This window comes from Lycorma delicatula, chromosome 4, assembly GCF_047948215.1.
Source record: "Lycorma delicatula isolate Av1 chromosome 4, ASM4794821v1, whole genome shotgun sequence".
Taxonomy (NCBI): Eukaryota; Metazoa; Arthropoda; class Insecta; order Hemiptera; family Fulgoridae; genus Lycorma; species Lycorma delicatula.
The window spans coordinates 5,580,265-5,596,389 of NC_134458.1; the positions used below are offsets into that span (position 1 = coordinate 5,580,265).

Consider the following 16,125-nt stretch of genomic DNA (forward strand, 5'->3'; position numbering starts at 1 on the left):
TATAATTAAAGTTCTATATTAAAACACAGGCCTTCTGTTATTACTACTACTTACGAATTCGATTCGACTAATGCTACTGTTATTGTAATCTGTACGCGTTAAAAATATATGTAGTTTTTATCGTATCATATATGCTACTAGAAACGTGCAGTAACGCATTACCTTATGTTTTCTAGCAGTACATAAAAAATATTTTTTAATGTATTTTTTTTTTAATAAAATAATCAAAACTTCCGTTTGGGAGTGGAGTAAATCTGCGCTACATAAGAGTGAAAAAACACAAGAAAACAACAAACGGGAGTTATTTACAGTAACGGCTAAGCTTCTTACGAAAGGTCGCGACTTTTCGTTCGCTAAAAACAAAAACATACACTTACATGTAACCAGTAATACCGCTTTGTTTGTAATACCAAATGTTAAGCATTTTTCTTTATAGAAAGGCTATTTGTACTGTAAAATATTCATTAATCGACACGTTTACGTGTTTTTACTCTTTTCTCTTTACGAAAAATGAAACCGCAATTTTTATTCTTCTCCAACATAAACGTATATTATATCTATATTTCTTCAGATGTTTGCTACAGTTGTTATGTTCAGATGCAGGCTACAGTACATGTTTTACTCTTCAAAAATTGAAACCGTTAAGCCTCGCGGCCAGATCGTCTGCCAAGCCGTGGATGCCAAATTTGTTCTACATAGATCGCGAAAAAATCGTTATGTAAAACAATACAACAATAATAATAAATAAATAAATAATAAATTTAAAAAAATTGAATTAAATTTAAAAAAATAAAATATTAAAAATTTTCTAAACCTAAGAAATTTTTCTTAAGACATAAATAAATTTTAAAAATATACAAAAAAAAATTAATGTAAATAATTAAATGAAACAAACAGATTTATTTTGTGTGTGTGTGTGTGTGTGTGTGTGTGTGAGTGAGAGCGCGCGCGCGCAATTCATTTACAATCCATTGGGGCTACAGTAGCGACTCAAATTGTGAAAAATATTCTATTTCTATAACCGGCCCTGTTTTGAGTGGTGAAGTGGGGCGCTGTTATATATATATATATATATATATATATATATCCAGAACCAATCGCCAGTTTTTAACGATTCAAACGGAATATGTGTTATTACATTGAAAGGTAACTGTTGTATGCATCAGGTACACCCTCGATCAACCAGGTTGAGAGTGTACCAAGGTATACACAGTGAAATTAAAGTTGAATTAAGATCAGATGGTTTATGATAAGGCAATTTCTAGTTAAATGAAAGTAATAAATTTAGGTTACATCGAAATATAATACATGTATCTAAAATAAAGGAGGGGGGGTTTAAACTGTTTCGGAACAAAGCACTGTAGAGACGAACTATAAGTTAAATGAAAGAGAAACTCTTCAAGTGGTACCCCGTTGCTTCATCACTGAAAATGAACTCATCATCCTACTCTAACCTATCCAGAATGTCTACGGCAAAATCAAATCTTGACAATAAAATCATAATTTTATTTTGACATAAAATCTTGCTAACGGATCTCTCGAACGGTGTCAAGCGTCTATTTCACTGCTTTTTTTCAGAATAATCTCGCTTGCCGAAAAGCAGAACGATTACTTATCTCGTTTTAAATAAATAGGATGCATGCATTTACATTCTATCGATATAAGTCCTTAGATAGCGGCCCGATACGATCCTTAATTTCGTGCCGAAAAGTTTTCGTGTTTCGTTTTTTATTCGTTAATTCGACGAAAAATATGTATCACGTATAACGACCTACAAGAATGTAATAAAGTTGTAAATAAAGGAAAGAAATACTATTTTAAATTTCCATTATATACGTAAGATAAAAATAATTATCTAACGTTATCGAAAAGGAATCGGTTCCTGACTTATTTACTGCGGATAATAAATCTACGTTACGATTCTTTTACATTAGAAGAAAATGAACGAACTGAACGACGATTAAATATTACCCCGAATACGAATTAAATACTTAAATTTAAAATTTAACGGTATAAATTTATCGTAAAGGTCAAAATTTAAAAAAAGGAAACGACTGTGCTTCGCGGTTAAAATATTAAAAAAAAAAAATGAAATATGTTTTAGCACCGCCTGGCTCAAGTTGTTTTAATATTAAGAATGAAAAAGCGCTTCGACGTTCTCACTTAAGAAGTAACGTAAATTTCTTTTAAGCGGCGTGACCGCTAAAGTCATTAGCCGCTGCAAAAAAGTATGATATTCGGTGAACTGCACGCAGCGTTCGTAACTGCTGCAATTTATAGAAACCGGTTATTCGAAAGCGGCTTTCGTAGTTACAATTTACCTTATTTCCATCGTTTACTTTCCAGGATGCTACTCTCAGAGAAATTCCAGTTGTCGTTCAGATCGTAAAAATTGAGGTTAATGTAAAGAGTTATAAGGGCGTCGTAATTAATATAGTACGTATCCTTTCGACATCTTTTGACCTCAGATTGATTTTGCCCGATATTCAGTACGGTTAATCCCCGTAATATTACAAATTATCTAACTTACTCGGTCGCTGCGGGATAAAGCGTTACTATGATGTAAAAGAAAAATAAATGGCGACACATATAAAACAAAGAGTTTCACGACCGAGATATTAGAAGCGACTACAAAACACGAAATACGTGAATCCGACCGGGGCAATATTTTTACGATAGCATCAGGTCTATTTATTTCATTATATGTGATGAGCTGGTTGGGGGGGGGGGGGGGGGAATATAAATGAAAAAAATATATTCAGAATCGTGGGCGATAAAAATAGAATATTTCGTAAAAACGCATTTCTCTTAATCGTCGTTTATTTTTCTCTCAGATTTGAAAAATATTGCCGAGCAATACAAAACGCTTATACGAGAATATTCTTCACGTTCAGTTAAGGTCTTCTGATAAATTCCAAATTTAAATTTGACAACTATAAGTAGAAAAACGTACGTAATGGTGTTATAATACCTTACACCGTCTGCACGACAGATCTTTTTATATTTTAAACCGACATATAGCAGATTAAACTGAAAGCGGATAACGACAAACATGATCGGTATAACGCAGCGCCTCCGAGTAGAGCGAATCTGTAAACGTCACGAGGCGAGTGAAAGCAGGCGCATAATTCTCAAAGCGCATAGTTTTTCGATCCACTTTAACGATTTCAGCCGTACCTCCAACGCTTATTGACCGATTTGAACAAATAAGCATCATTTTGTTCACGATAAAGGCTTAAAAGTTTACTTAATAACACATAATTCGATAAATATAACATTAAGAGAGCTATTTAAACGCCACCGTTTTGGAATTTTCTAACTTATTTATTTTGTACAGAATGTCGGTTACATGTACACTGAGTTTCATTAAAATATCTCAATCCGTTCTTAAGATACACATTTTTACTGAAAAACTCAAAACGGCGGACAAAAGGATAGAGAAGCTAGACAAGGATTTTGTATACACAAAATTTTGTTTATTTTAATATCCTGAATGGCTCCCTTAAGTTTGGCCGATACCTCTCCGGACACTTTGTACATGTTTGAAACCGGTTTTATCTAAAAATTTATATTCTGCGCGTTTAGTTTTCTATGTTTTGCAATAACAGATACAATTACACCGATTATTATTATTTAGTAGTTAAAAGTATTATGTATCTTAAATATGAGTACGTGATTTCTTTTATTAGTTCAACCGTTCGTCTTTCTGTAGAATTATATGATAAAAACGTAATACATCACGGATTAAACTTATAAAACAAAAAAATATGTATATTCTTTCGATGATTTTTCAAAGAAACGTTTCATTTAGAAATAAATGCCAAAATAAATTTTTCGAGGTAAAAATCAAGTGTGAGCGGGTGCTAAATTAGGCAACAAAACCGTATTCGTTTTGAATACTTTTAACGAACGCATCCTCGATCGCTATAATCGAATTTGGATCTCAGAGCCTTTTATAAATATATCGTAGCGCGTGACGAGTTAATAATTTATGAAAGCGGCTATCGCCTTTCAAAAGACCGATTTTCCTTCGCGTAAACTAATGTTATATATCGACTTCATACGAAATAATAATGCGTTATTACCATCGTTAGAGTTATTTTATTTAATGAAATCATTTGCGTAACACAAGGTGCCTCTATTTTATTAAATTATTTATTTCATTATAAATTTATAATTTATATTCGTCGAACGGCTCGACGAATCGTGATAACGTTTTAGATTTAAAAAAAAATAAAATAAACGACTCGCTTTAAACTTATTATCGGGTTTTTCTTCGGTCGAGTATCCGGTGGTAATACTCTTACAAAAATTATGAAACCCGTCGAGTATGTTATCGGATTATAGATTCTAGCTTCTGTTTAATATATTCTTTTGTCGAATTCGGCGAGGTCGTAAATTTCGTATTTCATAATTCGATCTCTTCTAGAGGAAGTAAATTTTACTTTACGCTGCGTAACGTACAAGCTACGTAATTTTATGCGACTCGACGACGTAAAATAAACAAATGTTTTATTCGGATCGATACATTATACGGATAGCGTCAGGATGATCGGGTATGCTAAACGGCCTTAGAGCTTGCCCAGACGGATCGGATGAAACAGAGGTAAAACTAGATGGAAGATGCGTAAAAACATGTATAATTATAAAGTAAAAAAATAATAAAATTAAATTCCATATAAATAATTGACGTTAATCCAACGCGCGAGAATGCAAAATAATTACGACACAAATAGATTTCGGCGTTAACGAAAAAGACTTGAAAACGTATCGTTTGCACATATTAAAAGGTGCAGAGAAACATGGGATTAAACTATTTTTTTATTGTAGTTTAATCCGTAAAATTTAAAAAAAAATATCGACAGAGGAATGTTTTTTCTGTAAAAGAAACTATATTTTAATTTTATTATAAACAAAAATTAGCGGGGGAAGATTTTTTAACGGGGTCGGTAAAAGTCGGCGCATTCGTAAAAATAATATTTTGTACATGAACGTTAGGAGGTTTTTTCTGAATAACAAAACAATTTTTAACAAATATCGGTCTGCAGAACTCGTATTTACGGTTGCCAAAAAATGAACTGACGGCAAATTTTTGAATCTTAATAACTCGTTCCGACCTTTCGAAAGAAGCGAATAGATGAAATAATTTAGACTGCGATATAGGTAAGCGTAATAAAGGTTTAATAACGATGAAAAGAGAAGCGTTTAATTAAGATGTTTTAAAGCAAAAACATACGGTCGGTTTGATTTTTAAAACTGAAAAATTTGATTTTTTTCTATTTACAGACGAACTGAATTAAAAAAAAAACCAACGAAAAAATGTATACGGAACAAAAAAACCACAACAGAACCGAATATATATTATTTTATTACATATTAAAAGATTTTTTATTTATTTAGCGAGTGCCGTTAACGACCTTGCAAAGATATGGGCCTCCGAAGAAGCTGTCGAAAATCGGCAACAAAAGGTCTTAAAAATATTTTTTCAACCGTTCTAATTTTAAAATTAATAATTTTTAATGTCGTTTCCACCTCATAGGTAAAATATACTTTTCTAATCGTTTATTTTTCTTTCGACTAAAAGAAATATTCCAATAATTTTTTCGAACGGTATTTTTTATAATATATTAAAAGTTCCTTCGATGGATTTCGAAGCCGTGATAAAATCGATAGATGGGCTGTGTATAATAGCTTGTAAGCGAAATATCGTCTAGTTTTTTAAACTTACTGTCTAGGAAAAATAAAATATATTTTTATTTATGTCATGTCCGTACGAAAACATTTTTGAGCTGGATTCAATGCTATTATTTGTTCAAACTTATTTTATTATCGTACGATTCAGTGCAGAACCGGTAAATAAAGTTACAATATGAGTACCTTAATTATTAAATCGTTTATAAACACCGTACTGATGATTCCGATAAATTAATTTATTTGCAGAATAGAAAACTACATTTTCACGATAACCGTAAAATTTATTATCGGTATACTTTGCATTAAAATTTATTTTTATACTGATAAGATAAAAATTATCTTTTGTATGTATAAATATAATGTTTATGCCGAATCGCGGTTTTCGATCATCAAGACAATTTTTTTCACGAATCAAACATTTTTAGTTCGGTTCAGGTTTTGCAATTCCATATTTTTTTAGACCGTATGACTAGGTAAAAAGAATTATATGGTCGTAACCGATTACGATAACTAATTCCAAGCTAAATTCTACAAAGAAATAATCTGTATAATTTTAATAACCAAGTAATATTTACTTGAAAGACTATGGGTTGTCGGGCCGTCAAATATACATTGTGTAACGAGGTGCCTTTGAAAGTATGACCCTTTACGCGGCGCCCATTTGCGCGCATAGGTTGGATATGAATAGAGCACTTGTTCAAAATTTAAGGAGTGCCTTCATTGTGTGCACTGGTGTTTTTAAAACAACCTCCTACGAGGCTACCATCGTATTGGGGAAGGCTCTCCCAATCGATTTAGTGGTGAAAGTTCAGGCGGCCATGTGGAAGTTGCGAAAAGGCAGGTAGGCCGAGGTATTTGGATGCGGTTTCGGGCCGGGTCTGTACCGGAGCGGAACGGTGATCTGAATGCACAGATTCTGAATTTCAAACAGTTGTTCATCTCCCGCCTGTGTAGGAGGCTTTACAGCCTCGCGATGGATGCATGGCAGCAAGAATGGCACGCCACGACTAAAGGAAGGCCCTTATATAGATTTATACAGGACTTGGGGGGGGATGTTACGCATCTGCTTTGTTTTTAAGGGCAACGGGTGCCCAGGTGCTCTCCAACCACCTGTTTCTGTTCCGCCTGGCAGCTGATGAGCTGTGCGTCTGCGGGGCGGTCCAATCGAACGAGCACATGATGTTCGACTGCCCAGCTCTGTTGGGGGGGGGGGGGCAGAACTCAGGCTACCCTACCTACTAACTTAGTGGTCAAGGGAAAAATTGACCACTCATAAGCGGCAAGTCAATATGGCGTGAGCTGCACTGTCGGACTGTGTGGGTGTTCCTTGATGCCGTTGCGTTGTTCAATCGGCATCAGTAGTTTTTCGGGGAGAAATGACTCCTACCGTACTGCTGTGGGAAGCTACCCGAAAGCGATGGCTGGCCATCAGCCAATAAAGCTCCAAGCGCTTTATTATGGTGGACAGGTACTTTCTGGCATTCGGCGACCTAGGTGTGGCAGCGAATTGCTGTCTTGACGATATAAATTAATTTATTGAGTTCATATATATTTTATTAGTTGACGGGGTGCGCCTACCCATTTTTTTTTTTTTTTTTTAGTAATACATGACAAGTGAGCGGTGGGATACAAAGCGAGTGGTGTGTGGCACTACGCTTAGTTCGCTCACGCAATTAGATTAGCTCCAGAAGCTAGTTAGGACTGGTCGACTGGTCTTAGGCTTTAGGGCGAACAAATGGGGTGGAGGCGGGAGAAATGCCATGCTATTCACATGAAGGACACTTACGAAAATATGAAACTTGTATTGAACAGGATTCAGTATGAAAAATATTTACGGCATATTTGTGCAGATCTGAAAGTAATAGCGCCTTTACTTGGATACATTAAGTTTTGTTGCTTTTTTTGTGCGAGTGGGACAGCAGGGATAGGAAAAACAATTAAATAAAAGAGTAAAGAAAGGTACTGACTGTAGGAGAGAAGAAAGTTGTTAGTTAGGCATTAGTAAAGCCAGAAAAGGTTTATCTTCCGCCATTACACATTAAGCTAGGTCTATTCAAAAATGTTATTAAAGCAATGGATCGTAATGGTGCAGGGTTTCAGTTTCTAAAAAACTAATTCCTTAATATAAGCGATGCTAAAATAAAGAAATGTATATTTTTTTAACCACAAATAAGAAAACTAATGAGTGATCTGGCGTTTGAACAACTTAGAGGTTGCTGCATGGAAATCATTTCAAAATGTGGTAAAAAACGTCCTTGGAAATCATCAGACCAGTAACTACAGAGAACTTATGAGTGAACTTCTTCAAAACTACAAAGAACTTGGATGTAACATGTCCCTCAAAATCCATTTCTTACATTCACATTCGCATTTTTTCCCTATCAATCTCGGCCCTATCAGTGATTCATAAATAACGCTTTCATCAGGAGATATCTACAACGGAAATATGATACCGGGGAAAATGAAATCCAAAAATGTTAGCCGACTGCTGTTGGAATCTAAAAACGGCTCTGCCTACAGCAGATTACAGCAGAAAATCCAAAAGAACTAGATTTTAGGTAACTACAAAATGCATGTAATATAGTGTCATATTACATTCACCAAATATTTTTTGTTTCAAAAGAAATTTCAATAAAAAAAAACTGAGCTCGATAGAAAAAATCCATTAACATATATGAAAACAGCATAAAAATTACTATAAGAATCAGCCATTCACTCTCATTTAACAAACAAAAAATTAAATCTTGTTGACCTGTGTATAAGCCTTAAAATAAAAAATACGACAGCGATGTCGTTAACTTTTAAATAGTTAATATCTTGCATAGTATTAGAACAAAGCGTTTCGTTTTGCTTGCTAAAATTTTAAATGTTTTACTTCGAAGAAAATTTCAACTAATTTATTCGAATACGATTAACCGAAATCGGAAACGGTTAAAACACTATATTACGAAGAGATATTTTTGAGCCGATTTTTTATTCATCTACTTATAAAAAACACATCATTTCATTAACTATTTCGTGCAAAAAATATTTTTTTAATTAAAATAATAAAATTACCGAATTTATTAATTTACAGTTATTGTTTATCTTTACGGCAAACTAGTATCGGTATCTAACTTGTATAGCTCTGTAGAAAATTATACAGCAAATTATTCCGAATATTTTAGTTTTCTATAACTTTGCGAGTTTTAATAATACCGTTTGGTGTAAACGGCATAAATAAAATTCAATTTCACTAATGAAAAGCCCGCGATTGGAGAAATAGCGAAACGTCAGCTACGGACTCGTACATTTATGTTAAATAAATCAAAATAATGCGCGCATAATTAAACGTTTGATATATTATTTCCATGTGTTTAAATTGCATTTAAAGAATTTTAACATAGTATTGATTGCTTTCATAAAATAAAAAAAAATTAGAAAGAAAGCAGTTCAATATTTTTGTTAATACTTTGTTAATTTGGATTCAGTTCGTATTATAAATATGATTTTAATTAAAATAATTTTTCATAAAAATGTATCGATAAACACTTAATTTTCTTAAAACGATAGCGTCATTTTAAGTAACGAGAACAGATAGAACTAAGCTTAATAGTAAAATTTAACTTCATACCGTGTGCTAAAATGAGGTTTAAAAACTCGGAAAGAAGAAAATACATCGTCGACCGACAAATACGAAATAAATACCGAACTGTTACAAAAAGAAAGGAAACATCACAGACCGCGTATGCAAGAACGAATACTGTGACGCCGAGATAAATGTTATAATCGATTTCCGATTTCATCCCCTCCATCGGAAGAAAACGGATGCCAGAAGATATACTTAACCGATCGTATTATCTCCTACAAGATGATATAAAGGAAGAATCGAACAAAACGTTCGTGTTCAACTTCATATAATACTACGCATAATCTAAAACATAATCGACATAATAAATTATTGATAAGATAATAATAAAATTCTAAAATATGTTAATTACTTTAGACTCTGTTCAATTAAATAATCGCTTTTCAATTAAACTATTTAACTTCGGTCCTGGTAATTACACAGAACGATAATATTCACCGTAGCTTCATTGTAATTACTCAACCGGATCGTGATACAAAACGTACTAATAAAACTTTTCATAAAACTATATAGATATTAATATAGTTTTATAATATTTTAGTCCCGAGGGATGCATTTTAACTCTTAACACCGATACCTATAAACTATTCGTATAACACGTACACGTATCTATAGGAAATGAGCATACGATAATGAAGGATTTTTAACAACTCCTCCCTGAGGAAAAGGGCACAGTGAATGCCGGTTGCCTGCTCGCTGGATGCAAGCGTCAACGAACGACAACTCCCCTGCAGAAATAAGCAGTTATATTAAGTTATACGTCGCACGGCAGGCGTTGGAACAGGCACCTGCGCGCCGGCAACCTGCGGATACTTGCTGGTGGGAATGTTTTGTCCGTGATTTACTGGCTGGTCGCCTTCGTACAGTATTAATGACTTTTTTTTACGTTCGTTTCCTAATAGTCGAGTCGGTAAAGTAATGGGAAATTCTCATATTGTCATTACCGAACAATTAATACCTTTAGTTTTCAAAAGAGCGCGGGACAAGAGGTTGAAAGAGTGAGGAAATCGTTATACTAAGAGAGAGAGAGAGAGAGAGAGAATCTAAAGAAATAGTAAACGATAATGAAAGTTGCATATACCAAGATACCCAGAGTTAGTGAATTCGGCTACAGAAAGAAGTGTAAAGAGCAACAACAAAGCAAAACAATGATATGGAAAAATTAATGATAAAATATGTAAGAGGAAATCTGACCTAACAGACCTACAAAAACATTAGGAAACCTGCATCAAACCGGATAAATAACTAAAGACCAAGGAAATAAACACTAATTTTTTTTTCTGTGTTTGTCAAACGTCATCTCCACGTCCGTATATTGTAAGCTGAATTTAGGAAAGGCATTCGGCTGTAAAATCCAGCAAGATCGCACTCGTATAACCCTAGAATCTTATTACTTTTTACTCGCGCGGTATTCAGGAAGTCTCCAATATGTTGTGATACTTTCTTGGCTTGAAGTCCGTAGACAGTTATATCCCTCGTTCGTGTAATGAATGTACTTGTAGCTTGTTGTATCCACGGACTGCTGGATGTTTTTGTAGGCAATGTCCTATTTTGGATTTGATGTAATTAAACATTTCCAGACTCATCGGTATGTACTTAAAAAACTGTTCTCTGTCTTTCGATTTTGGAAAAGAGATTGTGATATATATTTTTTTCTTTCTTTATAAATCTTATCAATACTTTCTTCTTTAAAGTACGCAAATTTAGTAAAAACACTATCCGCAAGAAATAAATCGCCGACGCCGGTGTTGCAGCTCATCCTGTTCGATAAAATCCACAACCAACTAGCAAAACTGATACTTACAGCTTTTAATTACTACGTGCACTGCCCGGCGTGTACCTGCTGGTTTTATTCAGAAAATTAGCGAGCAGATAACTAGCGTTTACGTAAGCTTACCCTACGGTAGCGAGTACCTTTATAGAGCAGCGAGTCCTGTAAGAGAACATTCAATTTTCTTTTATGAATTCATTTTTTTTTTCTTATTCGATCAAAATTTGTTAAAAGGCATAAGATCTTTTGGCTTGTTTTCATTCTGATATTCATAATATTTTTCACCCGGAACTTAAAAAATATACATCAGAAAATTTGGAGTATTATGAAAAGTAGATATAAAACGATTCGCAAAACTTTCGACTGATTTGAAATATGTAACCCGTAAGATAAAAAAATTAATACGCATGGCTCCGCATTATAGAAAGCCTTAGCTCGCGCTCGGTGGTCCTCTTTTCGGGTCGTATCTGGTTTAGTCCTTTTCTTATATTTATCATATCGCAGGTTTCTTTTCTTTTACGTTTCTTTCGAACGATTTCATAACATCAATGTTTTTTTTAGGGCCATCCGTATTTTAAATAAAAATTTACGTTTAATTTACATTAAACGACTAAAACTAATCAAAATCGAAAGAGGAATAATTTTTACGTTTCAAAATGTTAGTTAAGTTTTTAAAGTTTGTTAATTATACTGTTCTAAAGCTGTACTCCAAAACTACGTACGAAGATTAAATTAAAAGTTTTTCTTTACCGGATTTAAAATGAAAATTATATTCGGTAGAAAGATCTTTTTGGCTGAACGATCCGGAAAATTTAGTTCGTGAATTCATGGAACTTAAGTTTAGTACAACTCAAACCGTATAATATATAATTAGTTTTGTTTCTATGATTATTTACGTAAATTATCGGGTTAATTTTATAACGTGTCACTATTCAGCACTGATGTAAAAATCTAATACTTTTTAACACTCTTAAAAATAAAATGTCGATGTCTGTTTATGACCGATTAAGTGGTTATGATGACAACTTAAATAATATTACTACCACAACTGCCATGACGTAATAGCTGAATTTCAATTAATAAAGTTTTAATTTAAGACAAAAAATGAAATATTTTTACGGCGGGTGCGTGTGTGTGTGTGAGAGAGCGCGCGCGCACACAAATTTAGATAATTTATTCGCCCGTATTTCTATATAAGGTAGATTCTAGAAACATCAAAGACCTAAGACTACGCCTGAAATGATAATCTTAGACAAAACGTCCTACTGAAGTATAATTTTAAAAAAGCTTATGTTAAATTATCATATTTACGATGAGCTATTCGATTTTAATGAAGATTATGAGAAAGCTGACTGATTTATACCTATCAAAAAGTAATCTATTTTTTTTAAATTACAAAATGCTGTTTGCATAGGCACTCTTACCGAGGTATATTCTAAGGATTTATCGGCCGAATTAATATCAACTCAGCAGAATTACCAAGTCTTTCTACGGGTACCGATTCTTATCCGTCTCCGAAAGGGAACCGTCGGTTAAAATACTAAAAGTATTTTTCTTACGTAGTGTTTTCAACTATTTTCTTTATTTCTTACATCGTAAAGGTGTTTTGTTAGACTGCATCACAAGCGAATAAATCATAGAAATTTGACAGCAGGCTGCGTTAAATATGGAAAAATATTTCCTATACTAATAAAATAGTACTACAGCTGTATGGAATTTCAGGTGCCTAACCGGCCAGAAAGTAGGATCCGATCGACCGTCGCTTTATTTTTCACGTATGCAGTTTTATAACTTTAAATATTATTAAACACTATTTAAAAGCTATTTTTCTTAGATCGAACTTACCTATAAACTCAGCCAATAGAAGGTATATAGTCTTATCTGCGGGTCATGGAGACGATCTTCGCTGTACCCTGTAAAAAGGTTTTATTTAATCAAATTAAAAGTGTATACCGCTTAAATTTTCTCATAAATAGACATTAAACACACAATAAATACGAAAGTCAAGAATGCGATACGAAAAATTTATTTTGATACAATACTGAAGATGTAAATGAATTTTTTTAAAAACCTACCTATCGCCGAAATAATCACTGAACGGATGAAAAAACCGTAAACGCGACAAGTATGAATAAAAGTAATATATCTTAATGTATTTATCTACTTATCTTACAGAATTGTTTCGTCCAAGTCAGAGGATTTAAAATTAGCATTTAAAAAGCGGTGTAAAATCATTTTTCCGAATTTTTTTATGAAAATATAAATGAGACGTTTCTTTTCGTTTAAATAACTTCTTTATAAAATAACAAAAAATATATGTATATTTATTTAAGTAAATTATTGGGAAGCGATGAGGCGCATACCGACAAATAATTTACTTAAGTAAATGAAAAGTATAAATAATAATAATAAGATGGCTAAAATAGTTCTAAACATTTAAAGTTGGTAAAAAAAATCGGCTTAAAAAATTAATTTTAGAAAAATAAAAAGAAATTAAATTAAATTAAAATCAAAATAACAAAAAAAGGAAATGGGTTATTCGAGACGGTACAACACGTATAATACGGTAAAACTTTGTTTAATCATAATTCTAATAATTCTCACAAAAAGGCGCACTTTTAGTGATAGAAAATATCGCCTATTAACGGAAACGATCTAAAATATATTTTTATCGAAAGAGGAGTAGAGGTCTGGAATTTTCCCCGATTACAGTCTCTAATCTATTTCAGGATCACTGTAGTATTAAAGTAATGTTATTAAAATAATTAAAAATTGAACGTTTTGGTTAACATTTTAGGTTTTTTCGTTTTCATTTTTAGCTTTCTCTTTCTAACATTCACTCCCGATCACGAATGAACGTTTTCCGTTCAATTTACCGGTTAGCAACACATTAAAATCGAAACAGCAAATCGCCCTATAAAAAAAAATTAACGTTAAGGGAAACATACCCCGACATCATATCAGTGAATATTCTTCCCCCAAACAAAATAACATATCAAAAACTGAAATATAATTTATGCGGAATCACAATACTTTCTCTTATATCAGTATATTTTCCGTACGTAAAAGTAAAAATTAAATTGTAATAACAAACAATAATTACAAATATATTCTTATCGACAACAATAGGTGCACGTTATCGGTGGTTATTCAATTTCTCAGTCAGTTTAAAAGAATTCGACTTCAATTCAAACGTCTGGCGGAATAAAGAAGTATTTTATTGTACAGATTAACCGCATTTCTCAAAAGGAATGGTCAGTAACTTTAAATTTACATATATTTTAGCCTAATTTTTAGTCGTTTAACCGAAAAATATAGAGAAGGATGCTAACATATATATATCTATCTATCTCTCTGTTTTTAGTTCTCTTAGAAACCCAAATTTTGTTTGTAAAATATCTGAATAAGTCGTGTTAAAAAAATCGTTTCCTACAAATGTTTTTTGATGGAGAAAATGATGCGCATGCGTACGTATATTGAACTCCATATATGACATATATAAAGGCAAACAATATGTAAGACTTATTCCTGTTCAAGTGGCAGACGTCAAAAATCGTCTAACCAACACAAAGAACGGAGAAAATTAAATACTAAATTAAATGTAATTAAAATCACTCCATATAACGGAATAGCAATGAAAAACTAATTCGCCGGGAACAAGTTGCATTGCCGCTACTGAGAATCGGTCACACACGAATCACAGATTCATAAATGCACACCGGTGAAGAAAGAACAATATTTAGTAGAGACTACGAGAAGGTTGTTCAATGTACGATAACCTCAGAAAAAATTACGGATTAAGGATCGACACTGCTGCCGATATAAAAACGATAAAGAAAAAAAACAATGTTTGCTTACTTTCATGCCAGCAGATTACTAATCAGTTTGTGTTAAGCTACCGGCGAAATAAGGATCTTTGTTATGTTTGACTGCCGTTCCCCCATGCGAAGGTCCTTTAAACCTCAGCGTAGGGTTTTTTTGTATCGTCTAAGAATTTATGTACATTATCTTTTTAATGTTTATTTAATATTTTCAATGTTACGTTTACTTTTGTGCTTTATTTAAACGTCAGAGTCCTATACACCCTTTTATCTAACGATCTTTTCTGTGATTTTTTCTCATTACTTTATAAAAATGCGACAAGGGCTAGCGGCTGTAGAAATCAACGCAAAAAACGGATATTCCTGACAGGTAAGAAGAAGGAGGAGTGCTTAGCGCACCGGTAGATGGCTAAAAAGGTGGTGTCAATAGGATTTAGCTTAGCAAATAAAAATAACTACACGCCCCGTACTGAAGTAATGTAAAATCGGTCCGGCCCGGGGAAAACGTGACTGAAAGAGGGGTTTTAGTGGCTAAAGATCTCACACGACCAGACGTTCCACATCGTTTGGTGCCTTAGGAAGATTTTCCTCTCTTCAAAAAAAAAATTAATTTTTTTAATATATATATTTCAAGTTAAACGTGAAAAAATATTTTTAACTGATATGATAATAAGAAAATTTTATGGTAGTTATTTTTTACAAGACATCGTATTAGTAACGCCATATTCATAAAAAAATGTTAATACTAAGAGGATCCTTCTATAATTAAAGAGACGAATGGGTGTACAAAAACTATTCACTGACATGATGAAATTAATACTACTTTTCATTATAATCCCCGGATACATTTAAGCACCTTGTCCCATCTTCCTGAGAGCTTTCTCATTCTAATAATAAGATTGTTTATCACAGTGTTTGAACCATTATTGTACTGCATTTTTGATCGGCTCGTTGCTGCGAAACTCGGTGCCTCGTAAAAACTCTTTGAGAGAAGTACAAATTTGATCGTGTGAGATCGGAACTGTAAGGTGGATGTGTCAGCACTTCCCGACCTGTCTTTGAACAACATCCCGAATATTTAATTGGGGTGGGGGGCATTACTATGCAAAAGAATCTCCTTTTGAGAGGGAAGGATAGAGAAAGAAAGAGAAAGAGGGAGTGAGCAAATCAGGGCGTTTCCTCCTTATTGAGGGTTTCACATTATTTTGTAG

General features: G+C 33.2%; 1 protein-coding gene across 8 annotated transcripts in view; it reads right to left on the minus strand.

Moving 5' to 3' along the window:
• Nucleotides 1–16,125, minus strand: part of PMCA (plasma membrane calcium-transporting ATPase 3) — a 762,833-nt gene that overhangs the window by 303,878 nt on the left and 442,830 nt on the right. For 7 of the 8 annotated variants that reach the window (XM_075362205.1, XM_075362203.1, XM_075362206.1 and 4 more), the window contains one exon: nucleotides 12,939–13,006. The exons of the other annotated variant lie outside the window; for it this stretch is intronic. The gene's annotated coding sequence lies outside the window, so the exon portion shown is untranslated. The remainder of the gene's footprint in view (nucleotides 1–12,938; nucleotides 13,007–16,125) is intronic. 8 annotated transcript variants of the gene reach the window in all.